General features: G+C 43.8%; 1 protein-coding gene across 1 annotated transcript in view; it reads right to left on the reverse strand.

The window, feature by feature from the left end:
* RELN (reelin) overlaps positions 1 to 17665 on the reverse strand; it is a 1711021-nt gene that overhangs the window by 1123908 nt on the left and 569448 nt on the right. The window lies entirely within an intron of this gene.

Here is a 17665-nt window from a genome sequence, read left to right on the forward strand (position 1 = left end):
TTGATGAGCATGCGCAGCACACCCGACAGGAGGACAGGTCTCTCTCCAATAGAGGTGCTGATGGGGAGGGCAATGAGGCTTCCTTCTGTACCAACTGCGACACTATTAAACATTACAGATGACCTGATCCTGGATTACTGCAAAGGACTGTCTGACACCATTCATTCTGTGTCCTTCCAGGTGCAGGCTGCTGAGGTCCCATCTTCAAGAGAGTTGTGTCATGACCTGTGCCCAGGAGAGTGGGTGGTGGTGAAGAAACACGTCCGGAAAAACTGCCTAGACGTGCGCTAGAGAGGACCTTTTCAGGTCATACTGACCACGAATACGGCTATCAAGTGTGGAGGCCTGCCGAATTGGATACACGCTTCCAACACCCGAAGAGTTCCAGCACCCCTGGAAGAAACAGCTCCTCTCACAGATGAGAATCCAGCTGAAGACGGTGAACCATTAGAGGGGATCAGTCAAGCTGTGGGGGTGTCTGAAGAAGTTGGGAGCGTTGCAGATCCAGAAGAAGAAGGGCAAGGCGGTAGCGAAACTGAAGCTGCAACAGAAGGAGAGAGCAGTTGTGAATGTGATTTGGAAACAGATCAGGAACAGAGTGATCAGGAACCGAGCAGGAGGGAAAGCAATAGGAGAACAAGAAGTGGGGCAGCTACTTGGCCTGAAAGAAGAAGGAGGCCGAGCCTGAAGCTAGCTCGAGAAGAAACTCTTGCTCCTATATCCGAAGATTCGGATCTGGAAGAAGGTGTATCGGACCAAGAGCAGGAGGGTCTAAGGAGATCAAGGAGAGTACGAGTGCCTAGCAGAAGATACTCTACACCTGAGTGGACCTACCTTGCTACAGATGTCCGAGGGACGCAGAGCTGGGAGGGTGAGGGAAGTGACCCTGACCAGAACTGACCCAATCATCACAGTGGAAATAAGATTTCTGTTGCCAGGATTGGAGGTTGAAAGACTGCTGACACTCAACATCGTCTATCCTCCTCTCCTGAGTGGAATAAGAAAATTGATATTTGAGACTGTTGAGTTTCCGTGTTGCTGTTCAAGGAGTCCAATACTGGAGGGAGTCCTTCTCCGTATGGAAATATTTGAGCTAGTGGTGGAACTTCTGGGACCACGCATAGTTTCAGATTGCTAAAAAGACTTTGTAAAGAACTTTGTAAATATTGATTGGAAGATAACCTAGCGCCGAGTGGAAGAAGAAAGAATTAGGGACTTCCCTTTTAGTGGATGGAGAAGGGCTAGGGTTGTCTATTGTTACAGAACTTAATGACTGTTCTTGCGGGAGAGAATTGTCAGCTTCCAAGTGTGGTTCAAATGAAGAGAGTCTTCGTGCAAAGTAAAAAGGACATTGAGAAGAAATAAGGGACTTTGCTGAGAACGATAAACAGAACTACACTGTTTGAGATCATGGAGACTGGCAACCCGAACCGCAGGGCAAAATGCATAGTAGGCACACTTTTAGTGGTAGTGATTTCTCTTATAGTTTTAGTAGTTACTGTATCATATATAGTGGGACATGAGAACGTAACAAAGACAAGATCAGAAACAAAGAAAGCATCAACACAAAAGCCTATCACTGTTGCTGAGGTAAAAGGAGAAAACACTGAGAAAGAAAAGGCTTTGCTAGATGCTGAGATCAAAAGATTACATGTTGACGAATCACAGGGGAACTTTAGGTCAAATGCTTATGCCAAATTGCTTTACGAATACATTGATATCATGGAGGCGAAGAATTGCTACGTTTGTATGCAATTACCAGCTTCTGTGGATGAGGGTATCAGATACCATCATCTTCCATTGACGTATGGAATCACATGTAGTTTGTTGTTGAGCATATTCTATGGACGAGATGGATTCGAGTATTATTTCTCGAATTTTGACTCGACATTGCCAGAGGTCCCAAATTATAAGCATCTGAATAAGTGGGACTATTACAAGAGCGAAGACAGGTTACAGAAATGTTTCATTCCATGGAAAACGTTAGATACTTCACATGCCCGAAGAAATAATCTGACTTGTCAAGTGTCAGAAATTGAGAAAAAGTTTATAGGGCAGGTGGATACTAGATACAGGAGGCAAAAGATTGTAAAAGCTTCAGGACAGTGGGAAACAGATTGGACTAAGGAAGAAAGGATACATCAAAGAAAGGGTAGCTTTGGTCCAATTGCTTTAGACAAAGAGAAACGGGGGAAACTGTGCATTCACAGGAGTTACTCCTATTATGAGAATCTGTATGTAGGTCAAGTCAGTTGTGAACATGCTTTCCAATTGGAGTACTACTCCAAGGATTTTTTAAAGGAGATGCAAGCAATTCCAAATGTATATTTTGTATGTGGAAGAAATGCATATGTGAAGCTACCAGATAATTGGTACGGATCATGCTATTTAGCAATTGTCTTCCCCAAAATATACCATGTTGAGAATTTAGAAACGACAAAGAGAGGAATACCAACAAGAGGGATGAGAGGTCTAGGTGCTGAAGAGGTAGTTGGGGATGTATTTGGTGCTGCATTCCCTCTCTTGGGATTGATACTGAATGACATCAAAATTAGAAGATTGGCTACAGTCGTAGATAGGTTATCTGCCAGTACTGCTAGATCCTTAATGCTGGTGGAGGGAGAGATGCAATCGATAAGAGCAATGGTTCTTCAGAACCGACTTGCTTTAGATGTTCTGTTAGCCAAAGAGGGCGGAGTTTGTAAGGCCTTGAAGGTCCAGGAATGTTGCACTTACATTCCAGACAATTCAAAATCTTTAGAGAAGTACATACGAAATATTACTGCGATTCATCATGAAATTGAGGATCTGACAAAGATAAATGTGTGGGAAAAAGTAGGCCAAGGAATGGGTAATGTTGGAGGTTGGTTTGCCAACCTAGGAAAGGGTATCGTTTGGTACATATTGAAACCCATCATCATAATTGTGATTTGTGTAATCACTTTGTGGGGATTGGTGCGACTGTACCAATGGTATAGAGCAAACAGGTTGCAGAGATCCATGAGGGAACAGGAGAAAAGACTGACTGCGATGCAGGATACACAATATAAGAGTCTGAAGGCTCTAGAGACAATGAAACGTGGGGGTATTGCAACAACTCCAGTCTGAAAGATCCTACATTTTAGAGATGGATTTTTGATGGTGATGACTCCTGAAAGTCATCAAAGGGGGGACTGAGAGAGCACAAATCTGAAAAATGTATAAGTACACCATATTTACAAGCACGTAGTGTTAGTTTAAATTGTATTGCACAAGAGTGTCAACTTATATGGTGAAAATATATGAGTGTTTGTTTTAATTAGAATAGATGCATATATAAGTGTGGAAAACTAATGTAGAGGTTGTAGAAATGTTAAAATGATGTTGGAGTCACACGTTAAATGAATAAGTGAAAACGAAATGTAATTCTGCAAACCATGAAAATGTGTAGGCCACATGGCATTTCACAGGAAACGAAAGATGCTGCTACACTTTTAGTGACGTGGATTCTAATGTCATTTGAGTGCAAATGTATTATTAGGCATAGTATTGAAGTATATGTTTTACATAGATGTGTTGCATTATATTATAGTAATATGTGTTAGTTAAAATACTGTTTAAACCAAAGAAAGGAAATGTTTTAGAAGGCAGAGACCTGCTTTGTGTAAATCAACTAGGCCTGAAAAGACCAAGTCATTCTCTTTGATCTAAAATGTGCTCGTTAGGGGAAAGATGTGCTAGGCACTAACTGAGAATTCTTACACATGTTTTATGGTCTGAGATATGGTGGAGGTTGGAATTTGAGGCCCACAGTACATGTGTCTGTCGCAGGTGCGAGGAGCCCTAATCAGTACCATGATGAACGGTTCCTTTGTTCAAGAAGTGCCAGGCACAGGCCTGTAGGAGTCTTCAGGAATTTTAGGGGGTACCGCTTGGACGGAGAGAAGCCTGGGAAGCAAGGTCAACTTTAATGAAGAGTCCAGAGGAGCACCAGGACGGGATTTGCCGCTCAAAACTGCACCACGTGAGAGGAGTCTCAAGGGGCGTTCCTATTGGAAATGTGATTTGGTATTAGGGATAGCACCCCGGGGAGGAGTTAGAGCAAATGATCTGAGAAGCCTTAGAGAGCGGATGGGTAGGCAGATAGAGAACGGAAAAGACTTCAATTTTGAGACAAAGACTAAGGGAAGTGTGTGATCTTCTTTGGAAGTCACCACTGCTGACACCTTTTTAGGTAAAGATCTTGTTAAGTAGGGATGTCACTTAGTCTAGTGTAGGGACAGACTAACTTGTATTTTTCTTTTCTGTAAATGACTCTCAGGTTGCAACTCACAGCGATTCTTGCAACGCTTATGCTCTTTGAAATAGTTTTGATAATTTCCTTTTGTCGATTGAGAATATTTAGAGAGTACCTTTTTGTATTAATACCTGTATACCTTTTGAATCTTATTCTGAGATGTTTGTATCTCCAGATACTTTTGGCTTTGAATTAAAACTTTTTAACCTATCCCAGTGGTAAGTGGTTCTTTAGAGTGGTCTAAGTTCCTAATTGACTAACCTAGTAGTAGATTGTCTTTTACTCAATGACTGGTACCAACGATTCAGTCGACATGATTAGGGATCTGGTAAGATAACTAGTGACCAGAAACCCCGCGTTAACAGAACCATTAGGCCATCGGTGCCAGGTGCAGCAGCAGCTTGTTCACATCTACAGGTGGTGGGGTCAAGGTGACTTGTACATCATCTGTCACCAGGCCTGTCACTTCTGGTGCACTGCAGAGCAAGAAACAGATGCTGACGCCATGCCTGCATGCTGGGACCGGAGACTTAAATCAGCAGCAGTGTGAAACCCCAAGGCATTGCTCCAGCAAGGCATGAGTAGGCAAAGATGATGATTCACCACTCTCTCCGGCATGCAGAGGTACAGTTAAGTAAGACAGCCCTGTGCAGCTTCTTACCGTGGCCTCCCCTTCTCTCTGCTTCATTTTTCAGACAAGAGTCGGGAAGGATGACCTCATCCAGAACATGACCACACTCCCACCCTGTCCAGCCCTTTGGAGACTCCTGAACATTCCTTGTTTCTTTCACTTCACCCAGCTGACTTTTAGAGCAGCCTGCAGCAGTGGGGACAGTCTGGCAGTAACATCAGAATTTCACAAGGCAAAACAAAAGTATAAAGCTGAGGCCCACAATTTTAGGGGGATCTAAGAAATTGGGTCAGTATTTGATGGGGATAAGTACCCACATCAAGTAATAATGGCCTGTCAGGGTGAACCACTAAAGTCACTGAACACACCTGAGCTCAACCCCCTGGTGGTTATCGACATAGACAGGTTTACCTCAAAGGCAATGTGCAAAGTATTTATGCAGCACTAAAACAGTGATAACATATAAATGCAAAATAATAAAAATACCAAGAGAACAACTTTTCCCCACATACACGGCCTTTGTCTCAACTCAGGGAGCAAGTTCACACCTCATCACTGGCATTATTCAAATTCTAATTACTGCCTGGCAGAAGTTTAGCTACCAGGAACTTCAGGCAGGGATAAGGTAACTTTTTAGAAATGTACTATACATTAATATTGAGCATAAATCCAACTTCACCATTGAATTGGATCTTAAATAACTATTAAAATAATTGTTTAATTAATTTTCTAACTAGTCCATTCCTGAGAAACTGAATTAGTATTCATTTTTGCAAAACCAGTGTTTTCCTATGGAACAGCCAGCCTTGCTACAGTGGATATGGCTTTTGGGGCCTTTTCACTGTAAGTGCATGTGTAACATTAAACTGTTACGACTTTTAAATACCATGCCCCCTGTCATATGGCCAGGTACCTTCCTGGGCGCTCTGATACTGATCCAGAGGTCAAACTCTTTACCATGCTCTCTAGGTACAGTAAGCTTGGAATCAATTAAGTGCTGGAACAACTCTGTAAAACAATTACTCAAAAAGTGCTTCTTCATCATCAGATTATAAAGCCCATCATAATCATTTACCCTGCTGCCCAACCATCCAGTGTCTTACTTGATGAGTCCACAAAATCTATCCATGACTAGTGTGACTGCTTCCTGCTATCCCTGAATTTCAGGTGATATTTCTCAGGGGTCATAACAAACTGTGTCTTTGTTTGATAATGGCTTCCTTCATGGGGGCATATCTCATCTGGCCAGCTATCTCAAAGGCCAACAGGGCATCCCTACCAGCAAGTGGCATGTGCTCATATTCTGGAAACGACTTATTTTTGTCATCCTCAAACCGTAACTAGACACAGGTCTTTGGGGATGTCAACTCTTTTACCTATCCTAGGCACTTCACTGTCACCGCTACCATCATCACTCGGCTCAAAGTCCTTCTTTCCTTTCAGGTCCAGCTCTCTCTTGCTCCTCTCATGGGCCAGCAAGGCCTACTTTTTCTCCAAGGTTAACTTTGTTTCCACCGGTGCCAGTTCTGCTGTTACCTTCTTTTCCTCAAATACTAGGACAGCCAGTCTCAGCCTCAACTACCATACCAGCCTGCAGATTCCCCAACTCTGAACTGGATCAAGCTGGGAGAGGACACACTGCTCTCTGCTCTATATAAGGCAGATGACCTGGATACTATGGGACAATGTTCCCTCTAAATGTTTCCTCTGTGTGCGGCAGAGCGAGATCTCTGTGCGCTGCAGGCAAGGCTATGAACATCAAGCACACAAGTGGAGCGCGTGAGTATGTAAATCTGTGGCAATCACCACTCAAAACTTGTATTTACAATGAAAATGAAAGCATGTGCATTTCTCACATAAAGCTCTATTTAACTGGGCCTTGAAACAGCATTGCAATGTGGTAATTCCACGGAGAGTTTGGCGGTTTCTTCCAGAAGTTGAATACTTCTGATATGTCTAAGTCTGTTTACGGAGAAGGTACAACAATGCAAGTGATGCAAAAAATGCTGTTGGTTGGATAGTCACAAACGGTGGATGGTGTATGTCAATAGCGCTATGCAAACCTGAGACAGCTGCATCACAATGAGGTTTTGCAAAACATTTTGTGTTTGGGTAAGCTAGTGTGCCCTCATCAATCTGAAAACAAAGACTGGTTGAAAGCAAAAACCTTTCTTGGCCTGGAAAAAGAGCACACAATACTAGTTCCAAGCACCCAAAAGAACTACATTTTGTGTGTCTGCACTCCTTCTGAAAGGGCAGCATGTTGTAACTTAGTGTGAAGTCAGCAAATCATTAAAGAGGACTGACTCATTGCCCCATGATGCATGCTAGAATAAATTGAAGAAAAATGTGGATGACACAACAGCAGACTAATGAAGGATGCCTGGCTAAAAAGTCCTTTAACTAAGTAACACACATCATTTTAGTAAAATCAAAAGGGTTTGGATAACACCATAGCTATACAAATAGGGACATAGAGGAGACCAAGAGAGTGAGCGAGAGAGAGACAGTATACAGCTTGAAGGTGTGTGTATGTGGTGCAAGACTTTAGGAGAAGGTGAGTAAGAGAGTGTTAGAGAACGTTTGCCAGTATCTATACCTTCAATGGAAATATAGTAATGGCACATTGTGCGCTGTACAAAAGCTGAACAACAGTACCCAGGGCCCCTGGAATTATGAGGAAAGCACCAAATTATGCGGCAGTGTTAGCTAAATTAAAGAAGAAGAATAGGCACATTATGTGGGATAATACAGCACGTGTTGTAATTGGGTTACTTCAATCTTTTATATATTTTTTTTATACAAGGTAATCCTGTCTGAGCAATTATTTCACCTAATTAGCACCCGTTTAGCAACCAAATACAGGTGTATGCAACTGAAAGAAGCCCAGTTAGCCTTTGCGTAGGGCCTTCCAAGCAGGCAAACATATGCCACAACTTTGCTTTAGTAACTTTTGATTTGTTTGAGCTAGAAACAATTTGTATTTGGTTTAAATCTGTAGATTTATGTTTCAGATGATGGATTATGTGGCAAATCCCGAAATATGCAAATAAAAAGCATAATTCCAGTGGTTCTGGTAATACCGTATACTTGTGATGCTGTACTGTGCCATGTGCTTGTGCAAACACATCCTGCACAGTTTTAGCCTACTGATTCTTGTGTTACCTAAGAGTCTCTTACAGGAAGAGAAAGAAGAGCACGAGTGCAGAGCAGAAGAAGTCTAATGCTTGGAATCTTGGAGGACAGCTGCATATTTCATAGCAACTGTGGAAAAGTAGAGTGCCCGACAGGGCTGGTGATGGGACAGAAGTGATAGTGACAACTTGGAAATGTATGCCACCCCAACCTCCACCATTTACTTGGCAAACGTTATAGGCTATTAAATAAACACTGGACTTTTTTTGTACAGCACACTTTCTGAATGGAAGTATTTGGAAATGCTTTCATGTGTGCTAAAGAACAAACAGCATAATCAGTGAAAAGGTATTTGAGCAATATTACACAATGCAGGACAATCTCCTTCTCCCGCCTCTTCTTCATTCTCTGCCCCATCATCCTCTTCCTCCTGTTTGGTGGACTGTAGCAGGCAGACTTCCTCCCATGTTTTGAGGGCTATCTGTTACTCCTTCTTGGACCCCTTTTTCAGCTTCAGTACTCTCTCCTTACCCAGTTGCCTCAGATCTGTCATGATGAGACTCTCAAAGCTGCTCATATCTGCTTCCTTTCTCTCAGATACAAACTTCCCGGTACAAAACTGGAGGGTAGGAATGCAATTTGTGAAAATTCTAACAAAATGGCCAAATTAAAAATCAAATGTCAATTTGAAAAATAAAGGTCAATTTTAATGTCAGATTACAAAAGGGAATTTTTATTTTAACTTAAGTCATTGAGTGACACTGAAAAACAAAGGTCCTTTTTTTCACCGCTGAGACACTAATGTAAGAAATTGGGTTAAAAGTTGAAGGGGATAAGTATCCACCTCAAGTAATAATCACAATTTTGTCATGGTAAACCACTAAAGTCACTAAATAATACAGCCTGGGTGGAGAACATGCAAAGTGCGCATGAATGTTTGGCCAGCCGTCACCACTCCTCCCCCTGGCCCCTGCTCTGTTTACAGAGCAGCCCCGCGCACCCTGCCCCGCAGCAGGACACAGAGAATGAAAATGATAATAACATTGGTTATTATTTAGGTTTCCTTTAACTACTGCTCGTAGAGCAGTGGGGCGATGCTCCTTCTCCTTAGCGGGGGAGCCACTGCTGCCTTCACCCCACTTTTCATGGATGAATACCACTTATGGCTCCACTGCATCCCCTTGTAAGACTTTTATTGGATGTTGTAACATTACATAAAAATTTGCACTGGCCACTAGGTGTACAAGCTCATCAAAAGAGGACCCTAAACAAGATCTTGGTGCAAACGGCGCGTAAATCTATGATCGGGATAAAAAACATGAAGTTATCACATGAAGTATAGTCCCACATCGTTTAGGCACAAGTCTATTATTATTTAACGGGAGGAAAATGTAAATTGATGAATGATTTGCACAAATATAAAAAAGCTCCGCGTATATGAATTGTGTGGAAGTCCCATACTAGGACAGTTTCTACAGGTTGCATCCCGACCAGAATCGGTGTGCGAGCCTCACCCCAGTTAATGATCAATGGTTTTACTGTATTTCTGCACTCTTATCTAGAGCCGAGAAGTGGACCATGTAAAATATCATTATTACAAAGGAAAGAGTTGGCGTCCTCCTGCACATTAACCTCACAGCTGTCTAAGAAGTAAGAGGAAATATGCGGGTTTATCTATTGGCAGTGACATGATACTAGGATCTCAGGCTGCCTACGTCACTTCCACCACTTTGTTGCAGTGCCTTGATTTTACGGGGAAAGGCAAAGTTGTAGAACCTTGCCATATGCTTTTGAATGACAGATGCATGCGAATGGAGAGATTTGTCAAATACTGTACCTAAGGTTGCTCTTGGGGCACAGCTGTCTATCTAATAAAGCATCTTTGCACGGTTCTTGGTGAAGTGAGCAGACATATATGTGTTGTCCTGCCCAGCAACACTTCAGCATGCACTCGGCCCAAAAAAATACCTCTGCCAAGAGCTGCTGGTATTGATGTGGCAAGGGGTTGGTTTGGCATGGGAACTGAATGCGTTTTCGAGGCAAACCCCAAAGCCCCCCTATGGTACACGGGGCGCCAGCAGCGAGCTTTTGTGCTGAGTGACTCTGCCCTGGTAGAGACTAGTGCCAGTCGAAGGAAGGCCCTGGAACAGCAGAGCCCGGTGTCGCGCATAGCTGACACTGTGATCCCGTCTCTGATGGAGACGCCAGGGACAACATGGCGCTTCACAAAAGGCCTCTGTTGGAGCCACATTCTACCAAGGCGTTACCTGGGAATAGTAAGACTGTATTCTCGTCCGTGAATGGATTTTCTCTCTAGGGGACAATAATTAATATTTTGAGGTTGTCAGTTGTGGCTACAGAAAACATACTGAAAGCTACCAGCTGAAAATAATATCAGAAACTGTAAGGGCCATGGGACCGCCTATATAACCACACAACAGACAGTGAACAATACTGTCGGTGCTTCTTATACTGTGGTTTGCATAATCTCCTTAACTAAGAGTGAATGTGTGCTCGTCATGGGATTCTGGTATAGTTATATGGGTTTGTATTTGAGAACTAAACTTGTGGCTGGACTCTAAGAGGGGGGTGCAGCTCTAGCATTTTTAATTAGAAGTGGTAGTTTGAAAAATATATTTTAAGAAGTTGTGTGTGATCCTCCGGAATGAAAATGAACACCACTTTGGAAAAAATCTTCTTAATCAATCTCAATTCAAATGAACAAGTCATCATAATTCTCTGCTCATCCTTTTGCTAACCCCCTCCCCGCCCTCACATCGCATGTGTGACTTGCATCTTTTACTTTCTCATTTGCATGGGAACCATGACATGCCAAGAAGGGTTCCCATTCGAACTAGGAAATGTACATTTGATATTAATCAAACATCTTATTTAGCTCAATAAATAACACAAGGCGGCTCCCAGAAAGCTGGAGAGGGGCAATTATAAATCCGATTTACAAAGGAGGAGATCGAAAAAACCCAGCTAATTACCGACTGATAGCACTTATTGATGCTGAAGCAAAATATTATGCATCCCTGGTGCTACAAGACCTTACAAAATGGTCTGAAGATAATAAGAAAATTCCGGTAAATCAGACTGGGTTTCGCAGGGGTACAGGCACTATGGCTAATGCCATGGCGATAAGTTTAATCGCCGAAAAGAGTATACAAAGCCGTCAAGCGTTGTACGCCTGCTTTGTTGACTTTAAGGCGGCGTTTGACCGTGTCAGCCGTCAGCTACTATAGTCCAAGTTAAAACAGCTGGGCCTGCCTGATACAATTTTAAATCCCATAATGGATTTTTACACAGATACTTGGATGCAGGTAAAGATCGCAAACGAGCACCAGTTAACACGGAAGATCAGGACATATGACGGATTGAAACAAGGCTGCGTTCTGGTGCCCCATCTTTTTAATCTATTCATGGCAGACCTAACTACAAGGCTAGATGGGATTAACGCTCACCCGCCACGGCTGGGAACACTACGGTTGACACATCTTTCCTATGCCGATGACGTGGTACTCCTTAGTCAGACCAAAATAGGTCTGCAACGCCTCCTGCATGAACTGGCTGAATACACTAAACAAAATCTTCTTGAAATAAATAGCCAGAAAACAAAGATTATGATAATAACTCGCCAACGCAAAGCCCTGCCACTTTTTGTCATAGATAATAAGAAACTCGAGGTAGTGGATAGCTATAAGTACTTGGGAATACAAATGGACAGACGCTTCAATTTTTCCTTGCATTTTGAGGTCATCGAAAAAAAGGGAACAGCTCTGTTACATGCATTCAACAGTATTTCCAAGCAGCTAAAAGGTCCTCTGTTTAATCCACTTTTGTCAGTCATCAAGGCCAAGCTTCTCCCTACAATAGCCTACAGCAGTGTGTTACACCATGGGAGAAGCGCGCAGCTTCTAGACAAAATTCAAACCAGAGTCTATAAGCGTATATTCAGTCTACCGTGCAATGCCTCTCCGGCACAGGTCCGACTTGAGTTTGGCCTGCAATCACAAGAATTGCAAAAAAAGTATGAGACCATCAAGTTCTGGTATGACATCTGGATGAACAGGGAAACAGAGATCAATTCTGCCACGTGGGACGCAATGCAAAATAGTCCCAATTCTCAGTATACTAAGTTCCTAAACCTGTCCCTTGATACCACCGATCTTGCATCATTGTGGCAAACTAAGCTACCTGTATCATCATTTAAGCAATTAGTTAAAAGGGCGGCAAACAGGCATTCGCTGATCAACGACAAGTCAATCTTCAGCCACCGCGTACATGCCTGGATGATAATTCAATCATACACTATGCCAAAACCCGCTGTCTATTTAGGGTTATCCTTCTCATCATTTGTCAAATTGAAATACCTTAGCATAAGGATGGGAAACCTGCCAACAAATACAGATCAACCGGATTGGAGGAAACTGGACACCAAGGAGTGTGAGTTATGTGGTGCCACAAAACAAGATTTTATCCACCTACTTTGCATCTGTCCTAAACTGGACCAGGAACGACGATGCTGGTTAAAGGCACAATTTAACGATAGAGGTGTCATTACAAAGGGTCGTTAAAAGTTTAGCTCAAGATGTAATGTAAATAGGCAATAAGAACCTTTGTTTTACTCTCACGGTAGAAAATTCAACCAGCCGTCTTTCGCTATTTAATAGTTTTTCAAAACCCGCAGTAGATCGACCTAAATCAATAACAATCTTGTGAAAGAAGAGCTGTACTAACTGTCTTGCAACAGCAAATGGATCGATTTATATTAACATTTAGCCTCTGAAAAAAGACCAATTCTTGTATAGAATCAATATAAAATTGGTCTATGTAGTTAGTTTTATATCTGACATTTTACGAATATAAATACTTTAAAAAAAATTTTTTAATGTATACTGACGAATTTTAAACTAATGTACTTTCACCATTGTAATGGTTTTTATTAACTATACAATAAAAATTCTTCTTCTTCTACAAATAAAAGCCTATTTAGCATTTGATATTAATGTAAACATGATTACGAATCTCTACATCTGTTTGGAAAAGGATGATATTTAGGTTTAAAGCCTTGAACAATGCACAGGTTAAAGAATTTTGTCATATGAAATGCAGGCCCTCACCAGATTGAGTGAGGCCAGCCTTGCAGCCTATTTTAAGAGCATAATCCAATTCTCTACTAGCCCACCATAACATCAATGACCAGCCCATGCCACTGAAATCAACCAGTTGCAGTCCATATTCGACTCAGTCATGCGCATTTTGAACTGGGCCAGTATGTGAATGGACTCCCAAAGGTTTCTGAGAAAAGTACTGCACGTTTTATAGATTGTGGATGAATGGTCTTCAGTGATATTTTATAGGCGACACCAACGGGCGTGTTCAAGTAGTACCAGAGTCGGACCACGATCTGTAAGCAGCTTTAGAAAATGTTTTAATACTAGTCACATATTACACCGAGTGAGTACAGCAAGCAAGTTCAATCCTATCCAATATTTTCATGAGGTCTCCCTCAATTCCTTTTTTTTATTGTAGGAAATGATAATTTGAATGCCTATCGTTCAAAGTTAGTGCATAGTAGCCATAGGTTTTAGAGGCAGTTCTGAATAGACACTCATGGAATAATCCGATGTTCCACAGCCTTGAACGGTGATCAGGAGCATTATTTCTCTGCGGATGCTAATCATGCCTGTGCATTAACACCGTGGCTGCTTGAGATGTTCCTCTGCTGTGCTGGGCCATAATAGAAATGGGTGGTCATGAGCATACGAGAGGTGTACCTCATGACGAGCTGAGCTCGTCATTAGCACCGAAGAGGTTAAGGAAGGTTAGGTGCTCTTCCTCTGGGGTGGGATAGACAGAGGAGCCCACAGACGATCAGCCCTGAAGCAGTCAGTGGCGCATCCAATCAGGGGTCTCCTCTGAGTCTGCCATGGACGATCCATACTTGTCTGCATTGATAAATGGGTCAGCCACTGAGAAACGAGACAGTGCAAGGCAGCAGCCAGAGTGGACACTCGCATAGACTTTTATCAGTTTGCAATGATTGGCAGTCTTTCCAGCTCTCTTGCTGCAGTCACTCTCTCGTGAGAGTGTGGGTTGGGCACGGAGGAGGAGGAGCCTGCTATGAACTCTTGGAAGGAGCAGCAACAGGTTGTTGCCAGACATAGAATTAGTACAACGCAACGGTTGTGACTTTTCAGCATAAAGTTGCGGTCTCATGAATTTATCCCTCGTCTAAGGTTCCAAAGTACCCGCGTGCTGAGCTAGGTTTAGGAGCTGCTTGGCTGAGTAGATTATACACACACTACTTACTAGAAGATCTGGGTTAGCCATAGGCTTTTCTGAAATTGCATGTCCTTGACAGTGATAGGAATCAAACGACCAGAGTTTCTGACCGCTGACCACTTCGGTGTCCTTATAGGCGCAGGCGGGTTTACCTTTGGCAACCCTTTGGCAGGCCGTCAGCACAGAGAGACTTACCTTTGGCAGGCCATCAGCACAGACAGACTTACCTTTGGCAGGCCGTCAGCGCAGACAGACTTACCTTTGGCAGGCCGTCAGCGCAGAGAGATTTACCTTTGGCAGGCCGTCAGCGCAGAAAGACTTACCTTTGGCAGGCCGTCAGCACGGAGAGACTTACCTTTGGCAGGCCGTCAGCACAGAGAGACTTACCTTTGGCAGGCTGTCAGTGCAGACAGACTTACCTTTGGCAGGCCGTCAGCGCTGAGAGACTTATCTTTGGCAGGCCGTCAGTGCAGACAGACTTAGCTTTGGCAGGCTGTCAGCGCAGAGAGACTTACCTTAGGCAGGCCGTCAGTGCAGACAGACTCACCATTGGCAGGCCGTCAGCACAGACAGACTTAAATTTGGCAGGCCGTCAGTGCAGACAGACTTACCTTTAGCAGGCCGTCAGTGCAGACAGACTTACCTTTAGCAGGCTGTCAGTGCAGACAGACTTACCTTTGGCAGGCCGTCAGCGCAGACAGACTTCCCTTTGGCAGGCCGTCCGTGCAGACAGGCTTACCTTTGGCAGGTCGTCAGTGCAGAGAGACTTACCTTTGGCAGGCCGTCAGCGCAGAGATACTTACCTTTGGCAGGCCGTCAGTGCAGATAGACTTACCTTTGGAAGGCGGTCAGTGCAGACAGACTTACCTTTGGAAGGCTGTCAGTGCAGACAGACTTACCTTTGGAAGGCTGTCAGTGCAGACAGACTTACCTTTGGAAGGCTGTCAGTGCAGACAGACTTACCTTTGGCAGGCCGTCAGCGCAGAGAGACTTACCTTTGGAAGGTTGTCAGTGCAGACAGACTTACCTTTGGAAGGCTGTCAGTGCAGACAGACTTACCTTTGGAAGGCTGTCAGTGCAGACAGACTTACCTTTGGAAGGCTGTCAGTGCAGACAGACTTACCTTTGGAAGGCTGTCAGTGCAGACAGACTTACCTTTGGAAGGCTGTCAGTGCAGACATACTTACCTTTGGAAGGCTGTCAGTGCAGACAGACTTACCTTCAGCAGGCCGTCAGTGCAGACAGACTTACGTTTGGCAGGCCGTCAGCGCAGACAGACTTACATTTAGCAGGCGATCAGTGCAGACAGACTTACATTTGGCAGGCCGTCAGTGCAGACAGACTTACCTTTGGCAGGCTGTCAGTGCAGACAGACTTACATTTGGCAGGCTGTCAGTGCAGAGAGACTTACCTTTGGCAGGCCGTCAGTGCAGACAGACTTACCTTTGGAAGGCCGTCAGTGCAGACAGACTTACCTTTGGCAGGGTGTCAGTGCAGACAGACTTACATTTGGCAGGCCGTCAGCGCAGAGAGACTTACCTTTGGCAGGCCGTCAGTGCAGACAGACTTACCTTTGGCAGGTCGTCAGCGCAGAGAGACTTACCTTTGGCAGGCCGTCAGCGCAGAGAGACTTACCTTTGGAAGGCTGTCAGTGCAGACAGACTTACCTTCAGCAGGCCAGTGCAGCCATGCAGCAGCATGTCTTTTATCTTCCTTCTGGACCTGATGACCCTTTGCTGACGAGACGGCAGCAAAAGCCCTCATAAACTGACCCCACAAAATTGCCCACCAATGTAGAAATTGAAAAACATTTTCTAAGGAAAGCCTAGGGAGACCAATTAAGGAGATCTCACTATTTTAACCAAATAAAGTGCAACTGCTCAATTGTATTCTCTATTCGATCTGAGTATGGGAAACAGGTCAAATGCGGCCCTCAGGGAGGCTTGATTAAGAGGTTAGAGTAAATACAAGAAAAAACAGTTCAAATACCAAAATGAAAGAACAGTTCCCCAAAGTTTCAGAGTAGTAGCACTATGGGTTAAAGGAGGACACACAGCAGCCCATTTAAAAGTTCTGCTTCAGTGTAACACCCAGACCCTTGCTCTGACTTTTCCTGCACGAATTATTGAGTGCATGTATACAATGTGTATGTGTAGCACGTACACAACAGTGAGAATGCCCAATGTGAGAATACTTGCTGGGTCAAGCAAGATCCATTCTGGATGATCTCTGGTTTAGCACGGCACACAATTGAGCGTGGATACACCTTCCCATGTTATGTTATGTTATTGAAATTTATAAGAAGCGCACAAATACCCTGAGGTGTCCTGGCGCTGAGTGATACTGGAAGAGTACTAATTACATTCCTGAAGCTGGAAAGTGAAGACCTAAACAATGAAGTGAGGGAGGATGGGGACAGGGTTGCCCTTAGAAGCTCTATGAGTGCCTTTCATCAAGAGATTGCTGATTGAGCAGTCATTTAGTGGATAGGTGGACAGCAGGAGAGATGGGGTGAGTCAGCATATTCTGTTGCTAAAGGTGGGGAATTTTCTGGGAAGATCCTGCTCTTTCGTCTGTCCCTGAGTACCACTTCAGGAAGGCCAATGACAGCCAAGTGTAGAGTCTTCAAACTTCATTTTGCCCATCATTGGTTGCTCTTGCTTGCAGCCAGCATCATCACAATCTGCTGTGAAAAGCATCATCTTGAACAAACGCTGCCTCTGCACTACAGCCAGAAAATTACATTTAAAAGGGAGTTGCCCCTAATCAGTTCCAAAATCTTAGTCAACGGATCAACATCCCCTGTCTGGAAAATGCTCATAAAAGTAGGACTCAAACCATCTGCTTTCTTTCAGTTCTAAGCTGCTTCATTGACTAAGTAAGGGAGTGCACTAAAAAGTACTTGAAGCATGGGTGTGAGACCAGGGTTGGTGTCTGCATGACAGCAAGCCAACCAGAGGCGAGGGGACATTTATCTAAAGTCTGAGCAACGTTCTGGTGTAGCTGAGGGTCTGCTTAGCACCGAAAAGCCTGCCTGCATGCTCAGAGGGGGAGGAATGTCCCTGCCCCTACAGGAGGAGTGACTGTCCAGGAGAAATCCAGCCATGTCCCTGGAGACTACTATTGGGAGTGCCACTGGAGCCAGCCAAGATGCAAAGTGTCACCCCAGGCACCTCCATGACGAACACCTGCAACTCAGGACCTCTGTGTGCTGTCTGGCATATCTGCAGTGTTTCTAAAGGGACTTGTGATGGTGTGCAATTTACCAAACTGAATCAGCATCATTGTTGTGAGAGAAAAGCTACCCCCAATGTCTGGAAGGCACAAATTCT

This window comes from Lissotriton helveticus, chromosome 1_1 (assembly GCF_964261635.1).
Source record: "Lissotriton helveticus chromosome 1_1, aLisHel1.1, whole genome shotgun sequence".
In the NCBI taxonomy this organism is placed as follows: Eukaryota; Metazoa; Chordata; class Amphibia; order Caudata; family Salamandridae; genus Lissotriton; species Lissotriton helveticus.